This window comes from Equus caballus, chromosome 1, assembly GCF_041296265.1.
Source record: "Equus caballus isolate H_3958 breed thoroughbred chromosome 1, TB-T2T, whole genome shotgun sequence".
Lineage (NCBI taxonomy): Eukaryota > Metazoa > Chordata > Mammalia > Perissodactyla > Equidae > Equus > Equus caballus.
This window is the reverse complement of record NC_091684.1, coordinates 61,323,211-61,350,204: the sequence shown is the minus strand read 5'-3', so window position 1 is coordinate 61,350,204 and position 26,994 is coordinate 61,323,211. Positions and strand designations below refer to the sequence as shown.

General features: G+C 37.1%; 1 protein-coding gene across 4 annotated transcripts in view; it reads left to right on the top strand.

The window, feature by feature from the left end:
* The window catches only part of MICU1 (mitochondrial calcium uptake 1), a 280,172-nt gene that overhangs the window by 61,011 nt on the left and 192,167 nt on the right, over positions 1-26,994 (top strand). The gene's annotated exons all lie outside the window — the stretch shown is intronic.

Here is a 26,994-nt window from a genome sequence, read left to right as displayed (position 1 = left end):
CTGCTGCTGAGTGTTCTCATATATGTTAAATTGAGTATTTGTGGTATTACTGATCTATGATGCCAAGTTGTAAAGGCAGAATAAAATCTCTTTGGGAATATATAAATATTTCCAGAAAATCAACTTATTTTGAGGACAGCATAACTTTAAATGACTTCAGAATTTATATCTTTAACACAACCTACTCTTATGTAGCTCTACCTCAGAGAACTTGCAGTTCCACTATAATAATGTCTATGATATTGGGCAGTTGACTTCAGCAGGCATGAATGATGAAAAGTGAAAAGAGTGAATCTGTTAGACATTTTGCATGTTAATGTTAAAATTTAGGGAATTGCCTTTGCTCACTAAAATATAACAAATCAATCCAAGATAATTTGAGTTATTTCTTGTGTTGTGTATGTGTGATATATATTTGCAAGAAGAGTTTCTTTGAGAAATTTGGACCTTCTGTTTGTCTGTCTGGTTAAAGTTATTAAATACGTCTTTTCATTTCCCAAATCCATTTCTGATTGAGGTGAATTTGAATAAAAGTTATGTATGACAAGCTAGTTGTCAAATATCCAGTGTTTCCACAATGATACATTTATTTAATCTTTTGCCCTGAGTGAATTTCAGAAAAGTTCAAATTTACCTTGTGCCAGCAGTTTCGATTACAGCCAAACTTTCCATTTTACAAAGTAAAGCTAAGATGACCCAAATAAACATTTATTTTTGAAACTTCCATTTTCTACTCTCACTTTCTGCTCAAGAGATGACCATACTTTACATTTCACAGAAAAAATTAAAGCTGTCAGTATAATTTACTTAATTCTAATTCCCATAGTATAAAACCTTTCTAATCCATGTCTGAAATGGTTCTTATGTCTTTCTCTAAAGTCTCTTTGGAAGAGCTGTGTTTTCCCTGTTCAAAGATACCATTCCACATCAGCCTGTCTCCCCAAGAACCTATTTCAACACTTAGTCTTTCTCTGTCCTGTTTTGCCACTCTTCATCTATACATTCTTTTACATAGTCTACATAGTCATGTTAAAGATTCTTCTATCTTTAAATGACAAACTGCATTAAAAAAATTTTTTTTTTATTGTGGTAACATTGGTTTATAACATTGTATAAATTTCAGATGTATATCATTATATTTCCGTTTCTATGTAGATTATATCATGTTCACCACCCAATGACTAATTACTATCCATTACCATACACATGTGCCTAATCACCCCTTTTGCCCTCCTCTCTCTTCCCTTCCCCTCTGGTAACCACCAATCCAATCTCCATCTCTACGTGATTGTTTGTTGTTGTTTTTGTCTTCTACTTATGAATGAGATCATACAGTTTTTTACTTTCTTCCTTTGACTTATTTCGTTTGGCATAATACCCTTAAGCTCCATCCATGTTGTCACAAATGGCTGGATTTCATCATTTCTTATGGCCGAGTAGTATTCCATTGTATATGTATACCACATCTTCTTTATCCATTTGTCTCTTGATGGGCACCTAGGTTGCTTCCAAGTCTTGGCTATTGTACGTAATACTGTGATGAACATAGGGATGCATGTATCTTTATGCATTTATGTTTTCAGGTTCTTTGGCTAAATACCGAGCAGTAGAATAGCTGGATCATGTGGTAGATCTATTCTTAATTTTCTAAGGAAACTCCATACTGTTTTCCATAATGGCTGTGCCAGTTTGCAGTCCCACCAGCAGTGTACAAGGGTTCCCTTCTCTCCTCATCCTTTCCAACACTTGTTTCCTATCTTGTTAATTATAGCCATTCTGATGGGAGTGAGATATCTCATTGTAGTTTTGATTTGCATTTCCCTGATAGTTAATGATGTTGAACATCTTTTCATGTGCCTGTTGGCCATCTGTATATTTTCTTTGGAGAAATCTCTGTTCAGATCTTTTGCCTATTTTTCATTTGGGTTGTTGGTTTTTTGTTGTTGAGATGTATGAGATCTTGTATATTTTGGATATTGACCCCTTATCTGATATATGGTTTGCAAATACCTTCTCCCAATTGTTAGGTTGTCTTTTTGTTTTGTTGATGGTTTCCTTTGCTGTGCAGAAGCTTTTTAGTTTCATGTAGTGCCATTTATTTATTTTTTCTATTGTTTCCCTTGCCTGGTCAGACACGCTATTTGAAAAAATGTTGCTAAGACCCATGTCAAAGAGCATACTGCCTATGTTTTTTTCTAGAAGTTTCATGATTTCGGGGCTTACATTCAAGTCTTTAATCCATTTTGAATTGATTTTTGTGCATGGTGTAAGATAATAGTCTGTTTTCATTCTTTTGCATGTGGCTGTCCGGTTTTCCCAATACCATTTGTTGAAGACACTCTTCTTTCTCCATTGTATGTTCTTGGCTCCCTCGTCCAAAATTAGCTGTCCATGTATGTGTGGGTTTACTTCTGGGCTCTCTATTCTGTTCCATTGATCTGTGTGTCTGCTGTTGTGCCAGTACCATGCTGTTTTGTCACTATAGGTTTGTAGTATATTTTGAAATTAGTGTGATACCTCCAGCTTTGTTCTTTTTTCTCAGGAATCCTTTGGCTATTCGGGGTCTTTGGTTGTTCCATATAAGTTTTAGAATTCTTCTATTTCTGTGAAAAATGTTGTTGAAACTTTGATGGGGATTGCATTGAATCTATAAATTGCTTTAGGAAGTATGGACATTTTAACTGTTAATTCTTCCAATCCAAGAGCACAGAATATCTTTCCATTTCTTTGTGTTGTCTTCAGTTTCTTTCAAAAATGTTTTATACTTTTCAGTGTACAGATCTTTCACCTCCTTGTTTAAGTTTATTCCTAGGTATTCTATTCTTTTTGTTGCAGTTATAAATGAGGTTGTATTCTTAATTTCTCTTTCTGCTACTTTGTTGTTAGTGTATAGAAACACAACTGATTTCTCTATGTTCATTTTGTACCCTGCATCTTGGCTGTTGCGGAGAATTCACCGAGGAAGCCGTCTGGTCCTGGACTTTTATTTTTTGGTAGGTTTTTGCTTACTGTTTTAATCTCCTTACTGGTGATTGGTCTATTCAAATTCTCTATTTCTTCAGGATTAAGCTTAGGAAGGTAATAGGATTCTAAGAATTTATCCATTTCTTCTAGATTATCTAATTTGTTGGCATATAGCTTTTCATAGTATTCTTTTATAATCTTCTGTATTTCTGAGGTGTCCATTATAATTTCTCCTCTTTCATTCCTGATTTTATTTATTTGAGCCTTCTCTCTTTTTTCCTTCAGGAGTCTAGCTAAAGGTTTGTTAGTTTTGTTTATCTTTTCAAAGAACCAGCTCTTGGTTTCACTGATTTTTTTCTATTGTTTCTTTAGTCTTCATTTTATTTATTTCTGCTCTAATTTTTATTATTTCCTTCCTTTTGCTGATTTGGGGCTTTGTCTATTCTTCTTTTTCCAGTTCCTTTAGGTGCACTGTTAAATTGTTTATTTGAGATTTTTCTTTTTTGTTGAAGTAGGCCTGTATTGCTATAAACTTCCTTCTTAGAACCACTTTTGCTGTATCCCCTAATTTTTCGCATGTCGTGTTTTCATTTTCATTTGTCTCCAGATATTTTTTGATTTCTCCTTTGATTTCTTCATTGACCCACTCATTGTTCAGTAGCATTTTGTTTAATCTCCACATTTTTGTGGCTCTCATGATTTTCTTCCTGTAGTTGATTTCTAGTTTCATACTGTTGTGGTCAGAAAAGATGCTTGGTTTTATTTCAGTCTTCTTAAATTTATTGAGACTTGTTTTGTGGCTTTAATATGTGATCAGTCCTGGAGAATGTTCCATGTGCATTTAAAATAATGTGTATTCTGCAGTTTGGGGATGGAATGTTCTGTATATAAGTCCACATGGTCTAATATGTTGTTTAAGGCCAGTCTTTCCTTATTGATCTTCTGTTTGGATGATCTATCCATTGGTCTAAGTGGAGTGTTAAAGTCCCCTACTAGTATTGTGTTACTGTCTGTTGCTTCTTTTATATCTATTAATAGTTGCTTTATATGTTTAGGTGCTCCTATGTTGGGGACATAGGTTTTTACAAGTGTTATATCCTCTTGTTGGGTTGTTCCCTTTATCATTATATAGTGCCCTTCTTTGTCTCTTGTTACAGTTTTTTTTGGTGTGTATTTTGTCTGATATAAGTATTGCTGCCCCAGCTTTCTTTTCATTGCCGTCTGCATGGAGTATCTTTTTCGATCCCTTCACTTTCAGTTTGTGAGTGTCTTTAGGTCTGAAGTGTGTCTCTTGTATGCAGCATATATATGCATCTTGTTTTTTTATCCAGTCAGCCACCCTATGTCTGTTGATTGGAGCATTTAGTTCATTAACATTTAAATAGCTATTGATTAGTATGTACTTATTGCCATTTTGTTACTCTTTTTCTGGGTGTTTTAGTAGTTCTTCTCTGTTCCTGTCTTCTCCTACACTCTTCCCTTGTGGTTTGATGGCTTTCTTTAGCATTATGTTTGTGTTCCTTTCTCTTATTTATTTATTATAGGTTTCTGTCTTGTGATTACCATGAGGTTCATGTATAATAACCTACACATATAGCAATCTGTATCAAGTTGATGGTCTCTTTTGTTCGACTTCTTTCTAAAAGCTCTATGCCTCTACTCCCCTCCTATTTTATGTTTTTGATATCATATCTAACCTCTTTGTGTGTGTGTGTATCCATTACCCTTATCATGGAAATAGGTGATTTTAGTGCTTTTGTCTTTTAACCTTCATATTATCTTCATTGGTGGTTGATCTGCTACCTTTACTGTATTTTTGCCTTTACCAGTGATTTTATTGCTTTTTTTTTTTTTTGATAATTTTCTTGTTCCTATTTGTGGTCTTCTCTTTCCAACTTAAATAAATCCTTCTAGCATTTCTTGTAAGACTGGTTTCTTGGTGATAAACTCCTTTCATTTTTGCTTGTCTAGGAGATTCTTTATCTCTCCTTCCATTCTGAATGTTAACCTTGCTGTGTAGAGTTTTCTTCGCTGTAGGTTTTTCCTTTCAGCACTTTAAATATATCCTGCCACTCCCTTTTTGCCTATAAGATTTTCTGCTGAGAAGTCAACTGATAGCCTTATGGGGTTCCCTTTGTATGTCACTTGTTGCCTTTCTCTTGCAGCTTTTAGGATTCTCTCTTTATCTTTAATTTTGGACATTTTAATTATAATGTGTCTTGGTGGGGGCCTCTTTGGGTTTATCTTGTTTTGTACTCTCTGTGCTTCCGGTACTTGGATGTCTGTTTCCTTCCTTAGGTTAGGAAAGTTTTCAGCTATTATTTCTTCAAATTGATTCTCTGCCTCTTTGTCTCTCTCTTCTTCTTCTGGGACACCTATAATACTAGTGTTAGTGCACTTGATATTGTCCCAGAGGTCCCTTAGACTATTTTTATTCTTTTTAATTCTTTTTTCTTTTTATCTGTTCAGCTTGAGGGATTTCCTCTAGTCTTTCATCCAGCTCAGTGATCCATTCTTCTATATCATCTACTCTGTTATTAAGTCCCTCTAGTGAATTTTTCATTTCCAGTATTGTATTCTTCATTTCTGTTTGGTTCTTTTTTGTATTTTCTAATTCTTTGTTGATGTTCTCACTGTGTTCATCTAGTCTTCTCCCAAGATCAGTGAAGCATCCTTAGGACTTTTTGTTTGAACTCTTTGTTAGATAGATTGTTTATTTCTGTTTCATTTAGTTCTTTTTCTAGAGTTTTCTACTGTTCCCTTACTTGGAACATATTCCTTTGCCTCTCGTTTTGCTTCTTTCTCTGTGGTTATATCTGTGTATTAGGTGGGTCAGCTATGTCTCCTGATCTTAGAGAGGTGGGCTTATGTAAGAGATGCCTTATGAAGCCAAGAAGTATGCTTCCCTCTCGTCACCAGTTCCAAATGTTCCAGGAGTGACCCTTGTGCAGGCTACGAGTGTCCTTCTGATGTGGCAGGGTTCCTCTTGCTGCAGGTGCCCAGGGAATCTAGGCTGTCATCCTGGCCACCTGGTTGTAATGCTCAGCAATGTGTAGCTGCTATGGACCCTTCAGTCACTTTTTCAGACATGGGGAACCCTAGCACAGTTGGCTGCAAGGTCTAATAGCACATTCTGTTGCAGCTTTTCTGTTAAGTGAGTAGGCCCTCAGCATGGCTGGTTGCTAGGCTCAGGGGCTTACAATTGCTGCAGGCCTTTGCCATGCAAGGCTGTTGTCAGCTCTTGAGGATTGGAGTTGTGTGGGGCTGGTCCCAGGCATGGGAACACCCAGTTGTTTCAGGCTTTGGAAGGTGGGGTTGATTGACTATGTTGCTGTTTGAGAAGAACAAGTCTTCTGCAGCTGACAAGCCCCACTGCCCACAGGGCCACACACACCATCAAGATAGTTCTGTTCGTATGCATGCTGACCCTGTGAAGTGGATCATGTCACCCCACTGCAAAGGCTCCACACACTCCATCAATGCCCCAAACACTCCACTTTCTCCTCTTGCACTCCCTGCCCCACAGAGGCAGACCCACTTTCCCAGCTGCAGAGGATCCAGGCACCCAGCCTATCCAGGCCCACAAGTTGCCTAAGGGCTTTCTGTTGGGTGGGGCCAGTCCCTAGGACAGGCTGTGTGCCTTGGCTAAGCTGGATTAAATTGGTTCTCTAGTGGGTGGGGCAGACCCTGGACTAACAGGCTACAGGAAGAACTCCAATGGAATCTGCTAGGGTCTGTGTCAGCACACCTGTACTAGGTCACAATAATAGCTCCTGCCAATGTGTTAGTTTCTGGAGAGATCTCACCTCTCACCAAGATGCACCTAGCGCCTCTCAGGTCAGTCTCTTTTCACCAAAGTACTGTGCACCTTTCTTTCTGGTGATTTTAGGTTGCTGTCTGAAATGGATGAATTTGTGCATGGGCCCTTTAAGAGCTGGCTGTTTTTTACTTTTGTCAGATAGCTTTTCTGGGGGTGTTCCCTGTTGTTGTTAGTAGTCAGCAAGTCAGATACTGTGACACTAATCTTGATCATGCTGAGTCCAAAAGATGCTTTTCGCAGTCACACCCCCTTCTGCTCAGGTTCCCCACTTGTCCAGGGGCTGTGTGCCTAAGGCTTGCTCCTGGCTGGCCATGAAGCACAGCAGCTTGTGAAGATGGCTTTTTTCCTCTCCAGAAAGGAATTCTGCCTCTTCCACCTCAGTCAGGACTGTCCCTTGTTGTGGGAGTTCTTTTTATCCAGTATTCAGTTTACTCAGGGGTAATTGTTCCAAGAGTAGTTGTAAGTTTTTTGTCTCTGTGGGAGGAGGTGGATTCAGTCTGCCTACACCGCCATCTTAAGACCAACTGCCAAAACTCACGAACAGCATTTTTAATGAAGCATCTTTTTCTAGCTGCTTCCCGTTCACATTCTTTTCCTACAATATCAAACTGCTCCAGTGTCTACATGCTGTCTTTGACATCCTCACTTTTCATTTAAGTTTTTTGCTTTTGTTCTTTTATGTTTGCTTGATTTTTATGCAATATTTCAAATACGTAGAGGAAAAATATAGAGACTACTATAATGAACATACATGCACCCAACACTTACTTTTGTCAAGTTTTAACATTCTGCTGTATTTGCTTCCGTTTTTCAAAGAAGAAATGAAATGTTTTTTTTTTTGAGGAAGACTAGCCCTGAGCTAACATCTGCCAATCCTCCTCTTTTCCTTTTTTTTTGCTGAGGAAGACGGCCCCTGAGCTAACATCTGTGCCCATCTTCCTCTACTTTTTATGTGTGGGATACCTGCCACAGCATGGCTTGCCAAACGGTGTGTTGTCCACACCCGGGATCCAAACCAGCGAACCCCAGGCTGCCGCAATGGAATATGCAAACTTAACCACTGCACCACCAGGCCGGCCCCTGAAATAAATTAAAAAAAGAAACATTACTGTATACTCTCCGCAATCCCATTTTGCTCTCTTCTGCTTCAGAAGTAAACCAGCGTCCTGAATTTAGTATGGGGCATGGCCTCATTATTTTGTGTTTTATTTTAATTAAAAAAAAGTTCTCAAGTGAAAAGAGGATACTCATTTCACTTAGTTCCTGACAGACTGTTTGTTAGTTTATGCATGCTTCTTTATTTAATTTTATTTAAATTTATTTCATTTATTTTTAAAATTATTTTAATTTTATTTTAAATTTGTTAAATTTAATTAATAAATTTAACTTAATTTTAATTTTATTTATTTAATTTCATTTATTATTTATTTAAACTTATTTCGTTAATTTTTTGTATTTTTATTTTTAAGTTTATTGTCCCTTCTGAAACTTGGTTCTCAATTCTGGAAAATTCCCACACGTTGCTTCAGTATTGCTTCACTGTCATTTCTTTTCTCTTGGAACTCCTGTTAAATGTATGCTGTATCCTCACAACCTATCCTCCATATGTTTTAACTGCTCTTTCATATTTTTTCTGATTAGTTCTTCACCCACGCCCCCAGAGTCTCTCTTTTTCTTCCAATTTTTTTTTTTGTGAGGAGGATTGGCCCTGAGCTAACATCTGTTGCCAATCCTCCTCTTGATAGACAATCCACTGAGCTAACATCTGTGCCAATCTTCCTTTATTTTGTATGTGGGATCCTACCACAGCATGACTTCATGAGCAGTGTGTAGGTCCATGCCTGGGATCCACACCTGCGAACCCTGAGCTGCTGAAGCAGAGCGTGCACACTTAACCTCTACGCCACCAGGCTGGCCCGCTCCAATTTATTTTATTGTGGTAAAATACATATAACATTTACCATCTTAACCATTTTTCAGTGGTATTAAATGCATTCATAATATTGTGCAACCATCACCACCATCCATTTCTGTAACTGTTTTCATCTTATAAAACTGAAAATCCGTACCCGTTAAACAATAACTCCCTACTACCCCTTTCCCCCAGCGCCTAGCAACCACCATTCTACCTTCTGTCTCTATGATTTTGAATATGAAGGAAACTGATACAAGTGAAATCATACAGTATTGGTATTTTTGTGACTGGCTTATTGTATGTAGTATAATGTCCTCAAAGTTCATCATGTTGTAGCATATGTCAGAATTTCCTTCCTTTTTAGAGCTGAATAATATTCCATTGTATGTATGGATCACATTTTGCTCATCTGTTCATCTGTTGATGGACCCTTGTGTTGCTTCCACATTTTAGCTACTGTGAATAATGCTGCTTTGAACATAGATATACAAATACCTCTTTGAGACACTACTTTCTAGTCTTTTGGATATATACACCCAGAAGTAAATATGCTGGATCATATGGTAATTCTATTTATAAATTTTTTTATGGTTCCACCATACTTTTTTCCACAGTGCTGTACCATTTTGCAGTACCACCAGCAGTTCACAAGGGTTCCACTTTTTCCACATCGTTGCCAACCCTTGTTGTATTCTGTTGTTCTGATATTAGCTTTCTTAAGGGATATGAGTTGGTATCTCAGTGTAGTTTTCATTTGCATTTCCTTAATGATCACTGCTGTTGCACATCTTTTCACATGCTTCTTCGCCGTTTGATATCATCTTTGGAGAAATGTCTGTTCATATCCTTTGCCTATTTTAAGCTTGATCTTGGAATTTTTTATTGTTGAGTTTTAGGAGTTCTTTATATAATCTTATTGTTAATTCCTTATCAGATAAATGATTTATGATTATTTATTCTCATTCTGTGGGTTTCCTTTTTATTCTGGTGACACTATCTTTTTGTTGTTGTTGAGGAAGATTGTCCCTGAGCTAACATCTGTGGCAATATTTCTCTATTTTGTATGTAGGATGCCACCACAGCATGACTTGGTCAGCGGTCTATAGGTCCGAGCCTATAGGTCCAAACCTGCGAACCCTGTGCTACCGAAGTGGAGCATGGGAACTTAACCAGTATGCCACCGGGCTGACCCCGACATTGTCTTTTGATGTACAAAATTTTAAAAATTACATGACGTTCATGTCATCTTTTTTTCCCATTGTGACTTGTGCCTTTGGTGTCATAGGAAAAGAAATTGCCAAATCCACTATCGTGAAGTTTTCTCCTATTTTTTCTAAGAGTTTATAGCTTTAGGTCTTTCATTTTGGTCTGTGATCAATTTTGAGTTAATTTTCTTTTAATGGAGTTCATAATAATTTACATCAATGTGAGATTTCAGTTGTATATTATTTCTTGTCAGTCACCACATAAGTGCACCCCTTCACCCCCTGTGCCCATCCTCCACCCCCTTCCCCTGGTAACCACGGAAATGTTTTTTTTTGTCCGTGTATTTGTTTACATTCCACATATGAGTGAAATCATCTGGTGTTTCTCTTTCTCAGACTGGCTTATTTTGCTTAACATAATTCCCTCCAGGTCAATCCATGTTATTGCAAATGGGATGAATTTGTCTTTTTTTCCGGGTGAGTAGTATTCCATTGTATATATATACCACAGCTTCTTTATCCAATCACCCATCAATGGGCACTTGGATTGTTTCCATGTCTTGGCTATTGTGAATAGTGCTGCGATGAACATAGGGGTACATATGTTACTTTGGATTGTTGATTTCAAGTTGTTTGGGGAGATACCCACGAGTGGGATAGCTGGGTCATACGGTAGTTCTATTTTTAGTTTTTTGAGGAATCTCCATACTGTTTCCCATAGTGGCTGCACCAGTTTGCACTCCCACCAGCAGTGTATGAGGGTTCCCTTCTCTCCACACCCTCTCCAACATTTCTTATTTTTAGTCTTAGTGATTATAGCCATTTTAACAGGCCTAAGGTGGTATCTTAGCGTAGTTTTGATTTGCATTTCCCAGATGATTAGTGATGTTGAACACCTTTTCACGTGTTTATTGACCATCTGTACATCTTCTTTGGAAAAATGTCTGTTCATATCCTCTGTCCATTTTTTGATCAGGCTGTTTGTTTTTTTTGTTGTTCAGTTGTGTGAGTTCCTTATATATTATGGAGATTGACCCCTTATTGGATATATGATTTGCAAAAATTTTCTTGCAATTGGTGGGTTGTCTTTTGGTTTTGATCCTAGTTTCTTTTGCCTTGCAGAAGCTCATTAGTCTGATGAACTCCCACTTTTTTTTTCTTTTGTTTCCCTTGTCTGAGAAGATGTGGTGTTCAAAAAGATCCTTTTAAGTTTGATGTCAAATAGTGAACTACCTATATTTTCTATCAGGAGTTTTATGGTTTCAGGACTTATCTTCAAGTCTTTGATCCATTTTGAGTTTATTTTTGTGTATGGCATGAGATAATGGTCTACTTTCATTCTTTTGCATGTGGTTGTCCAGTTTTCCCAACACCATTTATTGAAGAGAGTTATCTTTTCTCGAGTGTATGTTCCTGGCACCTTTGTCAACGATTAGCTGTACGTAGATGTGTGGCTTTATTTCTGGGCTTTCATTTCTGTCCCATCGATCTGTGTGCCTGTTTTTGTACTAGTACAATGCCATTTTGATCACTTTGGCTTTGTAGTACATTTTGAAGTCAGGGATTGTGATACCTCCAGCTTTGTTCTTTTTTCTCAGGATTGCCTTAGTAATTTGGAGTCATTAGTTGCCTCATATGAATTTTAGGATTCTTTGCTCTATTTCCATGAAAGATGTCATTGGGTTTCTGATTGGGATTGCATTGAATCTGTATATTCTTTTGGGTAGTATGGACATTTTAACTGTGTTTGGTCTTCCAATCCATGAGCAAGGAATCTCTTTCCATCTCTTTATGTCATTATTAGTATATTTCAGTAATGTCTTATAATTTTCATTGTGTAAGTCCTTCACCTCCTTGGTTAAATTTATTCCTAGGTACTTTATTCTTTTAGTTGCAATTGCAAATGGAGTTATATTCTTGAGTCCTCTTTCTGTTACTTCATTATTAGAGTATAGAAATGCAACTAATTTTTGTAAGTTGATTTTGTACCGTGCAATTTTACTGTAGTTGTTAATTATATCTAATAGTTTTCCAATGGATCCTGTAGGGTTTTCTAGATATAAGATCATGTCATCTGCCAACAGTGAGAGTTTCACTCTTCACTCCCTATTTGGATTCGTTTTATTTCTTTTTCTTGCCTAATTGCTCTAGCCGAAACCTCCAGTACTATGTTGAATAAGAGTGGTGATAGTGAGCATCCTTGTCTTGTTCCTGTTCTCAAGGGGATGTTATTCAGTTTTTGCCATTGAGTTTAATGTTGGCTGTGGGTTTATCATATATGGCCTTTATTATGTTGAAGTAATTTCCTTCTATCTCCATTTTGTTAAGAGTTTTTATTATAAATGGCTGTTGGATCTTCTCAAGTGATTTCTCTCTGTCTATTGAGATAATCATGTGGCTTTTATTCCTCAATTTGTTGATGTGGTGTATCACGTTGATTGATTTGTGGATGTTGAACCATCCCTGTGTCCCTTGAATAAATCCCACTTGATGGTGATATATGATCCTTTGATGTATTGCTAAATTGGGGTTGCCAAAATTTTGTTGAGGATTTTTGCATCTATGTTCATCAGTGATATTGGCCTGTAGTTTTCCTTTTCTGTGGTATCCTTGTCAGGCTTTAGTACCAGAGTGATGTTGGCCTCATAGAATGTGTTAGGAAGTGTTCCATACTCCCTAATTTTTTGGAATCGCTTGAGAAGGATAGGTATTAAGTCTTCTCTGAAAGTTTGGTAAAATTCACCAAGAAAGCCATCTGGTCCTGGGGTTTTATTCTTTAGGATGCTTTTGATTACTGTTTCAATCTCTTTCCTTATGATTGGTCTATTCAGATTGTCTGTTTCTTCTTGACTCAGCTTTGGGAGGTTGTAAGAGTCCAAGAATTTTCTGTTTTCTCTAGGTTATCCATTTTATTGAGATATAGATATTTGTAGTATTCTCTTACAATCCATTATATTTCTGTGGAGTCTGTTGTTATTTCTCCTCTTTCATTTCTGATTTTATTTATCTGAGCTGTCTCTCTTTTTTTCTTTGTGAGTCTGGCTAGGGATTTGTCAATTTTATTTATCTTCTCAAAGAACCTGCTGTTTGTTTCATTGATCCTTTCTACTGCCTTTTTTGTTTCAATAGCATTTATTTCTGCTCTGATTTTTATTATTTCTCTCCTTCTGCTGACGTTGGGTTTCGTTTGTTTTTCTTTGTCTAATCCACTTGGATGTAATTTGAGATTCCTTATTTGGGATTTTTCTTGTTTGTTAAGGTGTGCCTGTATTGTGATGAATTTCCCTCTTAATACGGCTTTTGCTGCATCCCATGTGAGTTGGTATGGTACGTTATCATTTTCATTTGTCTCCAGATATTTTTTTATTTCTCCTGTGATTACTTCAATGGTTCATTGCTTGTTCAATAGCATGTTGTTTAGTCTCCACATCTGTGTCTCTTTCTCAGCTTTTTTCTTGTAATTAATTTCTAGCTTTATAGCATTATAATCAGAAAAGATGCTTGTTATTGCTTCAATCTTATTAAATATATTGAGGCTTGCCTTGTTTCCCAACATATGGTCTATCCTTGAGAATGTTCCTTGTGCACTTGAGAAGAATAGGTACTTTGCTGTTTTTGGATGGAGTGTTCTATATATGTCTATTCAGTCCAACTGGTTTAGCTTTCATTTAATTCCGCTGTTTCCTTATTGATTTTCTGTCTGGATAATCTATCCATTGATGTGAGTAGGGTGTTGAGGTCCTCTACTATTATTGTGTTATTATTAATATCTTCTTTCAGGTTTTTTAATAGTTGCCTTATGAACTTCGGTGCTCCTGTGTTGGATTTATTTATAAGCATTAGATATTTATAAGTGTAGATGCTCATAAGTGTTATTTCTTCTTGATGGAGTGTCCCTTTGATCATTATATACTGCCCCTCTTTGTCTCTATTTACCTGTCTTGTCTTGAAGTCTACTTTGTCTGGTGTAAGTATTGCTACATCTGCTTTCTTTTGTTTGCCATTAGCTTTTAGTATTGTCTTCCACCCCTTCACTCTGAGCCTCTCTTTGTCATTGGAGCTGAGATGTGTTTCCTGGAGGTAGCAAATTGTTGGGTCTTGTTCTTTAATCCATCTCGCCACTCTGTGTCTTTTTAGTGGAGAATTCAATCCATTTATGTTTAGCGTGATTATTGATGTATGAGGGCTTAATGCTGTCATTCTGCCACTTGTTTTCCAGTTTTCCTGCATTTCCTTTGTTTCTCGACCTGTGTGTTTTGGTCTACCCGTTGAATTATGTAGTTTTTTACGATATGTTTCTTTATTTTTTCCTCATTTACTTTTTGTGTCTCTGTTGTGCTGTTTTGTTTAGTGGTTACCCTGAAGTTTGTATCCAGGATGTCATGTATAAGATACTCTATTTTCCTTATTTTTTAATTTTTTTTAAAGATTGGCATCTGAGCTAACAACTGTTGCCAATCTCTTTTTTCTTTTTTCTTTTGTTGTTTTTTTTTGCTTTATCTCCCCAACCCCCCCTCCCCCCCATACACAGTTGTATGTCTTAGTTGCGGGTTGTTGTGGACGCCGCCTCAATGCGGCCTGATGAGCGGTGCCATGTCCACGCCCAGGATCCGAACCCTGGGCCGCCGCAGCGGAGCGTGCGAACTTAACCACTCGGCCACAGAGTCAGCCCCAAGATACTCTATTTTCTGATGGCCTCTGATTTCCTTAGTCTAAACCGATTCAGTCCCTTTCCTCCTCCCTTCCTAAGTTGTTTTTCTCATATCTTATTCCAACTTGTGTTGTGATTTTGTGGTTAAAGTGACAAAGATTGTCTTTGTTTTTGGTGTTTTCCTTCCTTTTAGCCTTTTGCTATCCTATTCTGATTCTGTCTACCTATTTTTCTCCTTGCTCTGTGTTTTGTGACCCCTTTCTCCCTTTTTTTATTTTTTTATGTATGAGGGCCTTCTTGAGAATTTCTTGTGGGGGGGGGGGGGTCTCGTGGCTATGAAGTCCCTTAGCTTTTGTTTGTCTGGGAAAGATTTAATTTCTCCCTCATATCTGAAGGATATTTTTACTGGATAGACTATTCTTGGCTGAAGATTCTTGTCTTTTAAAGTTTTGAATATGTTGTTCCATTCTCTCCTAGCTTGTAAGGTTTCTGCAGAGAAATCCTCTGAAAGCCTGATAGGGGTTCCTTTGTAGCTCATTTTCTTCTGCCTTGCTGTCCTTAGTATTTTTTCTTTGTCATTCATTTTTGCCAGTTTTACTACTATGTGCCTTGCAGTTGGTCTTTTTACATTGACAAATCTGGGAGATCTGGAAGCCTCCTACACATGTATTTCCCTCTCTTTCCCTAGATTTGGGAAGTTCTGTGCTATTATTTCTTTGAACATGCTTTCTGCTCCATTCTCCTTTTCTTCACCTTCTGAAGACCTATAATTCTTATGTTGCATTTTCTCATTGAGTCAGATATTTCTCAGAGACTTTCTTCATTTCTTTTTAGTCTTAGTTCTCTCTCCTCCTCTTTCTGGAGCATTTCAACTTGTCTGTCTTCGATTATGCTGATAACCTCTTGTATGATGTCTACTCGAGCATTCAGGGAATCTGTATTTTATCTCTTCCATTGTCTCTTTCATCTCTAATATTTCTGATTGATTCTTCTTTATAGTTTCAATTTCTTTTGTGAAGTAGCTCCTGGACTCGTTGAATTGTTTCTCTACATTCTCTTTTATCCGTTGACTTTTTTATGATAGCTATTTTGAATTCATTGTTGTTTAGTTTACATATTTCTGTGTCCTCAGGACTGAGTTCTGGTTGCTTGTCGTTTTTCTCTGGTCTGGAGATTTGATGTAGTGTCTCATGTTGGAAGGTCGGGTCTTTCTCATTGTGATATTTGGTTGCAGTTACAGCCTGTCGCCACTGGGTGTGGGTGGAGAGCCACTTATTCTGAGCCCTCTGCCTTCAGCTTTGATCCCAGGCACTGGAGCCTGGGGCACTGGGGGAGTTGGGGGAGTGGCTCTTTCTCCTGCATGCACTCCAGAATTTCTCAATCATCTCTTGCTGTCTGGTCTCCTGGGGTCTTGGCTTGATGGGGTCACCCCCCCCCCCCAAAAGCTTTTGTCCGGTTAGAGGTCTTTCCTCTAGGCTGCAAGGGCCTGTGTGAGTCCTGGGTGATCCCACCAACAAAGGTCCCCTCCCTTGCTCCTTCTCTCACAGAACTCCTATGGTGGCAATCACAGTCTTTAGGGGATGGAGCGCAGTTCCGTCTTACCCCCTTCCATCTCCTCTGAAGGGGCTCTAGCCTCTCTGCCCTCTGAAGTGTTTGTGTTATTAGGATGTCTTCTGTTAGAGTATGGATGCCCCTTTTTCTTGTATGTTGGAGGGGAGAGAGTCCCAGGCAAGTTCACTCTGCTGTGATGCTGATGTCACTCCAAATTTGAGTTAATTTTTAACATGGAGTTAGATAAGGGTCCAACTTCATTCTTTTGCATAGGGATATTCAGTTTTCCCAGCACAATTTGTTGAAAAGACTGTAATTTCTCCATTGAATGATTATGACACCCTTGACAGACTCATTTAACCATACATGAGGGCTTATTTCTAGGCTCTATTCTATTCCATTGGTCTATATGTCTATATTTATGCCAGTACCACATCTTTTTGATGACTGTAGCTTTGTAGTAAGTTTTGAAATTAGGAACTGGGAGTCCTTCAACTTTGTTCTTATTTTTAAAAATTGTTTTGGCTTTTTGGAGTCCCTTGAAATTCCATGTCAGACACTTAGGTTGTTTCCATGTCTTGGCTATTATGAATAATGCTGCTATGGACTTGGGAGTATAGATATCCCTTTGAAATACTGATTTCGTTTTCTTTGGATATATACCCAGAAGTGGGATTGCTGGATCATATGGTAGTTCTATTTTTAAGTTCTTGAGGAACCTCCATACTGTTTTTCATAGTGGCTGAACCAATTTACATTCCCACCAACAGTGCAAAAGTGTTCCCTTTTCTCCACATCCTCGCCTACACTCATTTCTTATTTTTTTGATGATAACCATTCTCACATGTGTAGGATGATATCTCGTGGTTTTGATTTGTATTTCCTTAATTATTAGTGATTTTGAGCACCTTTCCATGTATCTGATGGCCATTTGGATGTCTTTTTGGGGAAAATATCAATTCAGGTCCTCTGCCCATTTTTTAAATTGGACTGTTTGGTTTTCTGCTGTTGAATTGTTTGGGTTCTTAATGTATTTTGAATAGTAAGTCCTTACCCAATATAGGGTTTGCAAATATTTTCTCCTATTCCATAGATTGACTTTCAATTTTGTTGATGGTTTCCTTTGCTGTGCAGAAGCTGTTTAATTTGATGTAGTCCCACTTGTTGATTTTTGCTTTTTTTGCCTTTGCTTTTAGTGTTAAATCTGAAAAATCATTGCCAAGACTGATGCAAGGAGCTTACTGCTTATTTTTTCTTCCAGGACTTTTATAGTTTCAGGGGATATATTCAAGTCTTTAATCCATTTGGAGTTGATTTTTGTGTAAAGTATAACATAGTGGTCCAGTTTCATTCTTTTGCCTCATGTTATCCAGTTATCCCAGCACCATCTTTTAAAGAGATTATCCTTTTCCCATTGCATATTCTTGGCTCCTTTGTCATAAATTGGCTGACTATCAATGCATGGGTTTCTTTCTGACATCTCTACTCTGTTTCATTGATCTATGCCTCTGTTTTAATGCCAGTACCATACTGTTGTGACTACTTTAACTTTATAATATAGTTTATAATCAGAAAGTGTGATACCTCCAGCTTTCTTCTTTCTTAAGATTACTTTGGCTATTTGGGGTCTTTTATGGTTCCATACATACTTAGAGGATTGCTTTTTCTATTTCTATGAAAAATACCATTGGAACTTTGGTAGGGATTGCATTGAATCTGTAGATCACTTTGGGTACTATGAACATTTTAAAAATATTAATTCCTCCAATCCATGAGCAAGGAATATTTTTCCATTTATTTTTGTTGTCTTCAACTTTTTTTAAATCAATATGTTATTATTTTTAAGTACAGATGTTTCATCTCCTTGGTTAAATTTATTCTTGAATGTTTTATTCTTTTTGATGCTATTGTAAATGGGATTTCTATAATTTCTCTTCCTGATATTTTGTTGTTACTGTACAGAAACACAACTCCTATCTGCATATTGATTTTGTATCCTGCACCTTTACTGAATTCATTTATTAGTTTAGTAGTTTTTGGTGGAGTCTTTATGGTTTTTCTATATATAATATCATGTCATCTGCAAATAATGCCAGCTTTACTTCTTCCTTTCTGATTTCGATGCCTTTTATTTTTTTTCTTACCAAATTACTCTTGCTAGGATGTCCAGTACCATGTTGAATAAAAGTGGCAACAGAGGACATCCTTGTCTTGTTCTTGATTTTAGAGGAAAAGCTTTCAGCTTTTCCCTATTGAGTATAATGTTAGCTGTGATCTTCTCATAAAAGGCCTTTATTATGTTAAGGTGCATTCCCTCTATACCCAGTTTGTTGAGTTTTTGTCATGAAAGGATGTTGATTTTTATCAAAGCTTTTTCTGCATCTATTGAGATGATCATGTGATTTTTATCCTTCATTTACTTAATGTGATTTATGACATTGCTTGATCTATGGATGTTGAACCATCCTTGCATGCCTGGAATCCCACTAGATCATGGTGTATGATCTTATTAATGTACTGTTGAATTCACTTTGTTAATATTTTCTTTGAGGATTGGACATGTATGTTCATTAGGAATAGTAGCCCATAATTTTCTTTTCTTGTAGTGTCCTTGTATGATTTTGCTATCAGAGTAATGTGGCCTTGTAAAATGAGTTTGGAAGTGTTTTATTCTGTTTTAGTTTTGGAAGAGTTTGAGAAGGATTTGTACTAATTCTTCTTTACGTGTTTGGTGGAATTCACTAGTGAAGCCATCTTGTCCTGGAGTTTTGTTTGTTGGGAAGTTTTTCATTAGTGATTCAATCTCCTTACTAGTAATTAGTCTGTTCAGATTTTCTATTTCTTCATGATTCAGTCTTGGTAGGTTGTATGTTTCTAGAAATTTATCCATGTCTTCTAGGTTGTTCTGCTTGTCCCATATAATTCTTCATAGTAGTCCCTTTCGATCCTTTCAAGTGTGTGGTATCAGGTGTAATGTCTCCTCTCATTAATGATTTTATTTATATGTCTCTTGTTTCTTTCTTAAAATCAATGATTAAAATTTAAAAATGTCATACAACTCACAACCTTTTAATTCTTATTACCATTTTTACTATACATGTCTTTTTAAAATTGAGATATAATTGACATATAACTGTGTAAGTTTAGGATGTACAATGAATTGATTTGATGCATTTATATATTGCAGTATGATTACCACCATAGCATTAGCTTACACTTCTATTGTGTCACATAATTATTCTTTCTTTTTTTTGAGGAAGATTAGCCCTGAGCTAACATCTGCTGCCAATCCTCCTGTTTTTTGCTGAGGAAGACTGGCCCTGAGCTAACATCCATGCCCATCTTCCTCTGCTTTATATGTGGGAAACCTGCCACAGGGTGCCTTGACAAGCAGTACGTAGGTCTGCACCTGGGACCTCAACTGGCGAACCCTGGTCTACCGAAGCAGAATGTACAAACTTAACCACTGCACCACTGGGCTGGCCCCATATTGTTTCTTTTTAAATGAAAACAATTCAGATGTAGTCTCTTAGCAGCTTCGAAGTTTGTAATACAGTATTGTTGACTGTAATCACTATACTGGGCATTAGATCTCCAGAACTTATATATCTACTAGTTGCAAATTTGTACCCTTAAACATCATCTCCCCGGTTTCCCTACTCCTCAGTCCCTGGTTACCAGCACACTACTCACTGTTTTCATGAGTTCTTGTTTTTTAGATTCTACATATAAGTGATAATCCTACAGTATTTGTCTTTCTTTGTCTGACTTATTTCACTTAGCATAATGTCCCCAAGGTCCATCCATGTAGTCCCAAACTGCAGGATGTTCTACTTTCTCATGGCTGAATAATATGCCATTGTGTGTGTGTGTGTGTGTGTGTGTAAGAGAGAGAGAGAGTCACATCTTCTTTATCCATTTGTGTGTGTGTGTGTATGTGTGTGTGTATGTGAGAGTCACATCTTCTTTATCCATTTGTCCATTGACAGATAGTTAGGTCATTTCCACATATTACTTATTGTGAAGAATGCTGCAACAAACCTGGAGTACAGACATCTTGACATCCTGTTTTCGTTTCCTTTGGATATATACCCTTTCTAAATAGGAAAGGAAGAAGTAAAATTGTTATTTGCAGATGATATGATACTGTATACAGAAAATCCTAAAGACGCAATAAAAAAAACTGTTGCAGCTAGTCAATGAATGCAGTAAAATTGCAGGATATAAAATCAAGATACAGAAATTTGTTGTTTCTACACACTAACATTGTCTTATATGAAAAAGAAATAAAGATAACTATCCCATTCACAATAGCTTCAAAAACAATAAAATACTAGGAATCAGTTTAACCAGGGAAGTGATGAAAAATCACTACAATGAAAACTACAACACTTTGGTGAAAGAAATTGAAGAAGACACAAACAAATGGAATGATATCTTGTGTTCATGGATCAGAAGAATTAATATTGTTAAAATGTCCATCCTACCCATAGCCATGTATAGATTCAATACAATAAGTATCAAAATCCCAATTGTATTTTTCACAGAAATTTTTTTTAAATCCTAAAATTTGTATGGAACTGCAAAAGACCCTGACTAGCCAAAGCAATCCTGAGAAAGAAGAGCAAAGCTGGAGGCATCCCACTTCCTGATTTCAAACTCTACTACAAAGCTGTATTAATCAAAACAGTATGATATTAGGGAAAAAATAGGCACATATACCAATGGAACAGATTAGAGATCCCAGAAATAAATCCCCGCATACACAATCAATCAGTATTTGATAAGGGAGCCAAGAATAGTCTATGGAGCAAAAATAAAACATTTTGTATTTATGACAGTGTATTTTAAGCTGATAATGATTTAACTTCTAACATATACAAAAGCCCTACGTTTATACACTCCTTCCACAGTTTATGTTTTTGATAGCACAATTTACATCTTTTTATGTTGTATATCCATTTACAAATTATTGTAGTTATAGTCGTTTTTGATACTTTTTTCTTTTAACCTTCATACTAGAGTTAGAAGCGATTTACCCACCACCGTTATAAGATTAGAGTATTCCGAATGTAGCTATATGTTTACCTTTACTGTTGAGGTTTATATTTTGATATGTTTTCCTGTTACTCATGAACATCTTTTTGTTTCAGTTTAATGAATTACCTTTGAGATTTCTTGTAAGATTGGTCTGGTGTTGAACTCTTTCAGCTTTTTCTTGTCTGGAAAACTCTCCTTCAATGCTGAAGGATAATTTTTCTGGTACAGTTTTCATGGTTGTCAATTCTTTTTTCTTTAGCACTCTGTATATATCATGTTCTTCCATTATGGCTGCAAAGTTTTTGCTGAAAAATCTGTTGATAGTCTTATTGGGGTTCCCTTGAATCTAACAAGTTGCTTTTCTCTTTTATGATTCTGTCCTTTAACTTTTGACAGTTTAATTAGTGTGTGTCTCAGTGTGCATTTCTTTGGATTCATCTTGTTTATAACTCTCTGGGCTTCTTGGATCTTGATGTCTATTTCTTTCCCCAGAGTAGGGATATTTTCAGCCATTATTTCTTTGAATAAGCTTTCTGCCCCTTTCTCTCATTCTCTCTGCTTCTGGAACTCCTACAACGTGTATTTTGATCCACTTGTGTCCCATAACTCCTTTAAGCTATCTTCACTCTTGTTTATTCTCTTTTCTTTTTGCTCATCTGATTAAATGAATTCCACTGCCTGTCTTTGAATTCACCAGTACTTTCTTCCATGTGATCTAGTCTGCTGTTGAACCCTTCTGTTGAATTCTTCAGTTTAATCGTTGTATTCTTCAGCTCTATGATTTCTGTTTGGTATATTTTTATATTTTCTGACTCTTGTGTTTTAATTCTCACTTTGTTCATGCATTTTTCTCCTGACCTTGGTAAGTGTCTGTATAAGTGTTATTTTGAACTCTAAATCAGATAAATCACTTAATCTGCATTTTATTAAGGTCTAGTTTTTATTTTAATATTTATTTTAATATTTATTATTATATTTAATATTTATTAGATTATTTAGTAAAATAAGGTAATATTTATTGTTTATTAAAATTATTTATTAATTACTAATGTATTTAATATTTAATATTTATTAATTACTTTAAGGTCTATTTTTTATTTTAATATTATTTTATTAAGGTCTATTTATTATTTATTAAAGTCTACTTTATCAAGGTCTAACAAGTTTTAACTTGTTATTTTTTGAGAACATATTCCTTTGTTTCCTCTTTTTTCTTGACTCTCTATGTTGCTTTCTGTGCATTAGATAAAACAGCCACCCTTCCTAGTCTTGACAGAATGGTCTTGTGTAAGAGATGAACTTCCTCAATCAGCCTGGCCCAAACTCTTGATTGTTTCTAAAACCTTTGTAATTATGAAAGTAACTTCTTTGTTCTTGATGCCTCATAATAGTTGAGCTCATGTGCCAAGATCACAGTCAGCACCTAGATGCATGTTGCATGGAAGCTGGCTTCTTGGATAGCAGCGGGGAAAATATGTAGTTAAGGCCCCTTCCGGGGAGAAACTGGGAGTTGGGCATTTTTGCCTCCTTTCCCTGTGTATAGTCATGGGGTTGTGCTCCTACACCCATTATAAACTGCTTCTTTGTTTGTTACAATCCTATGATAATCATGAATGCAAGCCCTGTTGATTTTCAGAGCCAGGTGATCCAGGGGCTTGTACCTTGGGTAGAAATCTCTAAAGGTAGGGTGTGGATGTGTGTACAAGCTCCTTCTAGGGAGATTTTGGTGATTTGAAGTGGGCTAGATAGAGAGGTTGGAGGAGCCATCCTTTGTCTTCCCAGTCTCTGTGGAGGATGTCAGTCAGCCTTTAGATATGTGCTAAATAGAAAGCCTGACATTCAGGCAGCAGCTTTTAATGTATGCAAATAAACCCTTTTCAGGGGATGACCAGGAGGTGGATATTTTTTGTTTTCTCCCTCTACACTGATCTCAGGGTGGGATAGCCACTGCAAATCCTCTAGAGCCCATTAAGAACTGTTTCTTTGTTTCCTATGGTCTTGTTAGTCTCATGCATGGAAGTCCCATTGGCTTTTAGAGCTAGTTGTTTTAAGGACCCATCCCTCAGGTGGGCGTCTTAAAAGTTGGGGTACTAGATGTGGAGTCCAAACTCTTCGCTTCTCACAGAGAAGCTGAAAGTTGAAAGTTTTCTCCCAATTGTATGGTGCTGTGCCAGAGGTGGGGTTTATGGTGAGAGTGTGTCTCAGCCTTTCCTACCTGTTTTGATGTGGGTATTGACCCATTTATCCAACATGTAGGCATTGTTAAGCTTGTTTATGGCTTTCTTTCAGAGGGAATTGCTTGTGTGTAGCTGTACATTTGGTGCATCCATGGGAGGAGGGGAGTTTAGGAACCTCCTATGTTGCAGTATCTTGGACTAGAACGGCATCCGCCTATTAAGAAGCCAAATTATTTGGTTCAGTACAGTTGTAAATTCTTTGAAATTGATTGATAGGAAACACGACTAATAACATATGTAAAATATGTGATATGCACCAGACAAAATTCTAAGGAAATTAGTCAGGTGACTAGAAAACCCAAGTAAATTAACTTATTACACAAATAACAGAATGGATAAAAAAGAGAAACAAAAGTAACATTTATTGAACATTTTTTGTCTGCCAGGCATAATATATAGTTATGTACCTACATATGCATACATATATATGTGTTTATGTTTGTGTATATATGTATGTGTCTGTATACATACGTATATATACACATATACACACACATGCTTGTATTGTATATACGTAATGCTTGAAATAATTGAGTAACTTGCCTAAAGTAATATAGCTGATTACTTATAGAGGAAGGAATCAAATGTAAATCTAACTCCAACACCCTTGCTCTTTCATCTGCTTCTTCTAATGTAACATGTTTTGGTTACAAAATTTTGCTCACAGTGTTAACTAACCCTGGGTCCGTTAACATCATGCCATTTTAGGTCCTGATCAGGTGATCCTGAGCCCTGATTTCTCATTTTATCTGTTTTAATGGAGATTACTAGTTTGCTCGTTGTCCAGTGAATGGAAGTGATGTGAGCCACTTCTAGACCTGGCTCATAAAGTTTCCCACAGTGTTTTTCAATGTTATTTTCTCCTTTCCTGAGGGCTGGAATGGTCATGACTAGAATTGATCTTGGAAGCCACATATTGGCTACTTTCAGCTTTTTAAATTTTTTTTAGTTCTGTTCTGTTTTCTTTTCAGGAGATATAGTTCCCAGGGCTGTGAGCTGTGGAATAGAGAGAGGCCTGTCTCCCACCTTGGGCATATACTGGGGGTGGACTGGGGCCTATTCTTCCTAGGTTGGTCTGAACCCTTGCATGGGGTTTTCTGGGCTTTCCAAGAGGCTCCAGAAAGAGGCCACAGCCCACCTCCAACTTCCCTTCGTGTGTACTCCCAGGCTAGCAGAAGAAGTTGATGAAAGATGGGGGACAGGAGAGGACCCATCCAAACAGACCCAGAGTGGAGGCAGGTCAGAGCCCATGATAGGAGTGGCAGTCTTGGATGCAGTGAAATAAGCTGGGCAGATGGTGCAAGACTGACCGGATTTCACAGCCCCAGGGTAGTGTCACTAGGCACAGATTGGGGGTGTGGTGGGGGTTTTGATTGACTGGTGGAAGGTGCAGAGCCAGGAAGCGTCCACAACCCAGCCCATCCACCCTGCCACCTCATGGATGGCCCCTCCACTGCAGGGCTGGGCCCACAGCCTCAACCTACCGCTATCACCACAGGGACCCAAGACTTCCCTCTCAGTTGAGTTCTTGAAGGACCTCTGGCTTCCTGACAACCTAGAACATGCACCCTGGGCTCTACTTAAGTGGGAAATACTTTTATTTTATAAGAGCAATTGCATTTGTAGTCTATTTGTAGTGGCATTTTAACCTATCCTAATTAATATGCTTGTTTTAATAGAGTAGTCAAATGTCAAGGTGATTAGGCCACAGAGATTTTTCAACATGAGCAAAATATACAGGGGAAGAAATTTTCATAAACTCTTTTACTCTCAATAAGACACGATAAATGAAAAAACTAGTTTTTTTAGTTATATTGGGACTTATCTTGAGTAACATTTAAGATTATCAGTTTAGGGACTCTTATTATGTATTATTAATTTTGCTGCCAAAAATTAATTTGCCTTTTATCCAATGAGACTAGTGTCATAGAACTTGGAATTGCATAGAACTTTAAGAAATCATCCTATGATAGAGGATTGTTATTATGAATGGCCAAAAATTCACTAGAGAAAAAAAGAGAGGGAGTCCCTAACATGGAGGACAACTGATGGGATACAGATTGGGTGTTATAAATCACCTCTTGAGAGAAAGTGTGCCAGTCACATAATTTATTTACGAAGTCTTTCTGTCAGCTACCTTTTCCAAAGTCTGGCTGCAGTCTGCATTCTAAGCCTATGGATTATTTCTGACATCAGGGCCTACAGGGATTCACCGTCACTTGCATTCTCTTGGACTCAAATAGCCTTGATTTTTCTTAGGCATTATACCAAAATTAAACCGTAAGACTGGTGTGAGGACCAATGGAAGATCTGTCCCTTATAACAATAGAAAGAGCTCATTTTTCCCCCATCCTCCAACTCACTTTTGTAGACCAATTGTATCAAACAACAAAACGTATAGGCTTTTGAATCAGAGGCTTGTGCATTGAGTACAATGAACTAAAAAGCAAGTAGAGGCACCAGCTCCTCATCTTATCTAATCTCCCACCAACGGTTAAAAGATAGATACTCCCTTGGCAATAGGAGCACTATTAGTCACTCCTCTTGGACCGTGTATTAGCTGCTTCTAGACCCACAAATCAGCAGCTCATTCAATGCAGAAGCCAAGAAGTAGAGTCTTAAAGTACCATCTGATTAAGTGAGATATTCATCACAAGCCCTAGTAACAACTTGGTACTAAGGGCCTTTTTATATTCTTTTTCCTTGTGTCTGCCATTAAAAAGAGCGGAGAAGTATCATTCATCATTGGTCATGTCTCTTAAAGTTGTCAAATCACAGTCAGAAAATATTTACTTTGTTCTTCCTAAAGCATTTTCTTGAGGTTACCGAATTTTACTTTTCCTTCCTAAAACTCAACTCTGAAGCAGGGGCTTATTTTTTATTGGTTCAGCTGGTTTTTGTTTGTTTGTTTTGTGAGGTAAAGTTAAATAACAGTAAACTACAGGATGACAGAGTTTGTTAAATACAGGGTTTCAGTTTAGTTGTTTTATGATCCTCACATCCCTATTTCTGTAGTCATAATCATGATCTTACTTTGCTTATTCATCTTTCACTTACATACCTCCTATGCTGGGGAACTCTCTGTCTCGTTTTGGAATACTGTTACTGTTAGAAGCTCTTCTTTATTTGGCCGAAATCTTGTCTGTAACTTTTATCAGTGAGTCTAGTTCTGCTATTCAGCATCACATAGAACGTCCAAATTTTTAAAAATAATTTTTTTACTGTAAAATAATACACAGATATGGGAATCCACTAAATGGATTTTCATTGTAATCATTTTCTTTCTTTCTTTATAGTTTTATCACTCAAATTTGCATCCCTAGACATATAGTTTAATCTTGCCTATTTTGTTTTGATGATATGTCTTTTAAGTCTTTTGATCTACAAGTAGCAGAACCCAGGCCATTTTATCTATAGGACTTCCTATTGGCTAGATTTTACTGATGCTTATTCTCAGTGAAATTCAACACATTCCTCTGTTCTCTGTATTACCTGAATATTGACAACTGGATTCTGAGGCTTGATCAGATTCAGATTTGATCCTTGGTGGCAAGATTGTGTTGTGTTATTGTGGTGGTATTGTGCTCTTTTATCAGGAGGCACCTAATGTC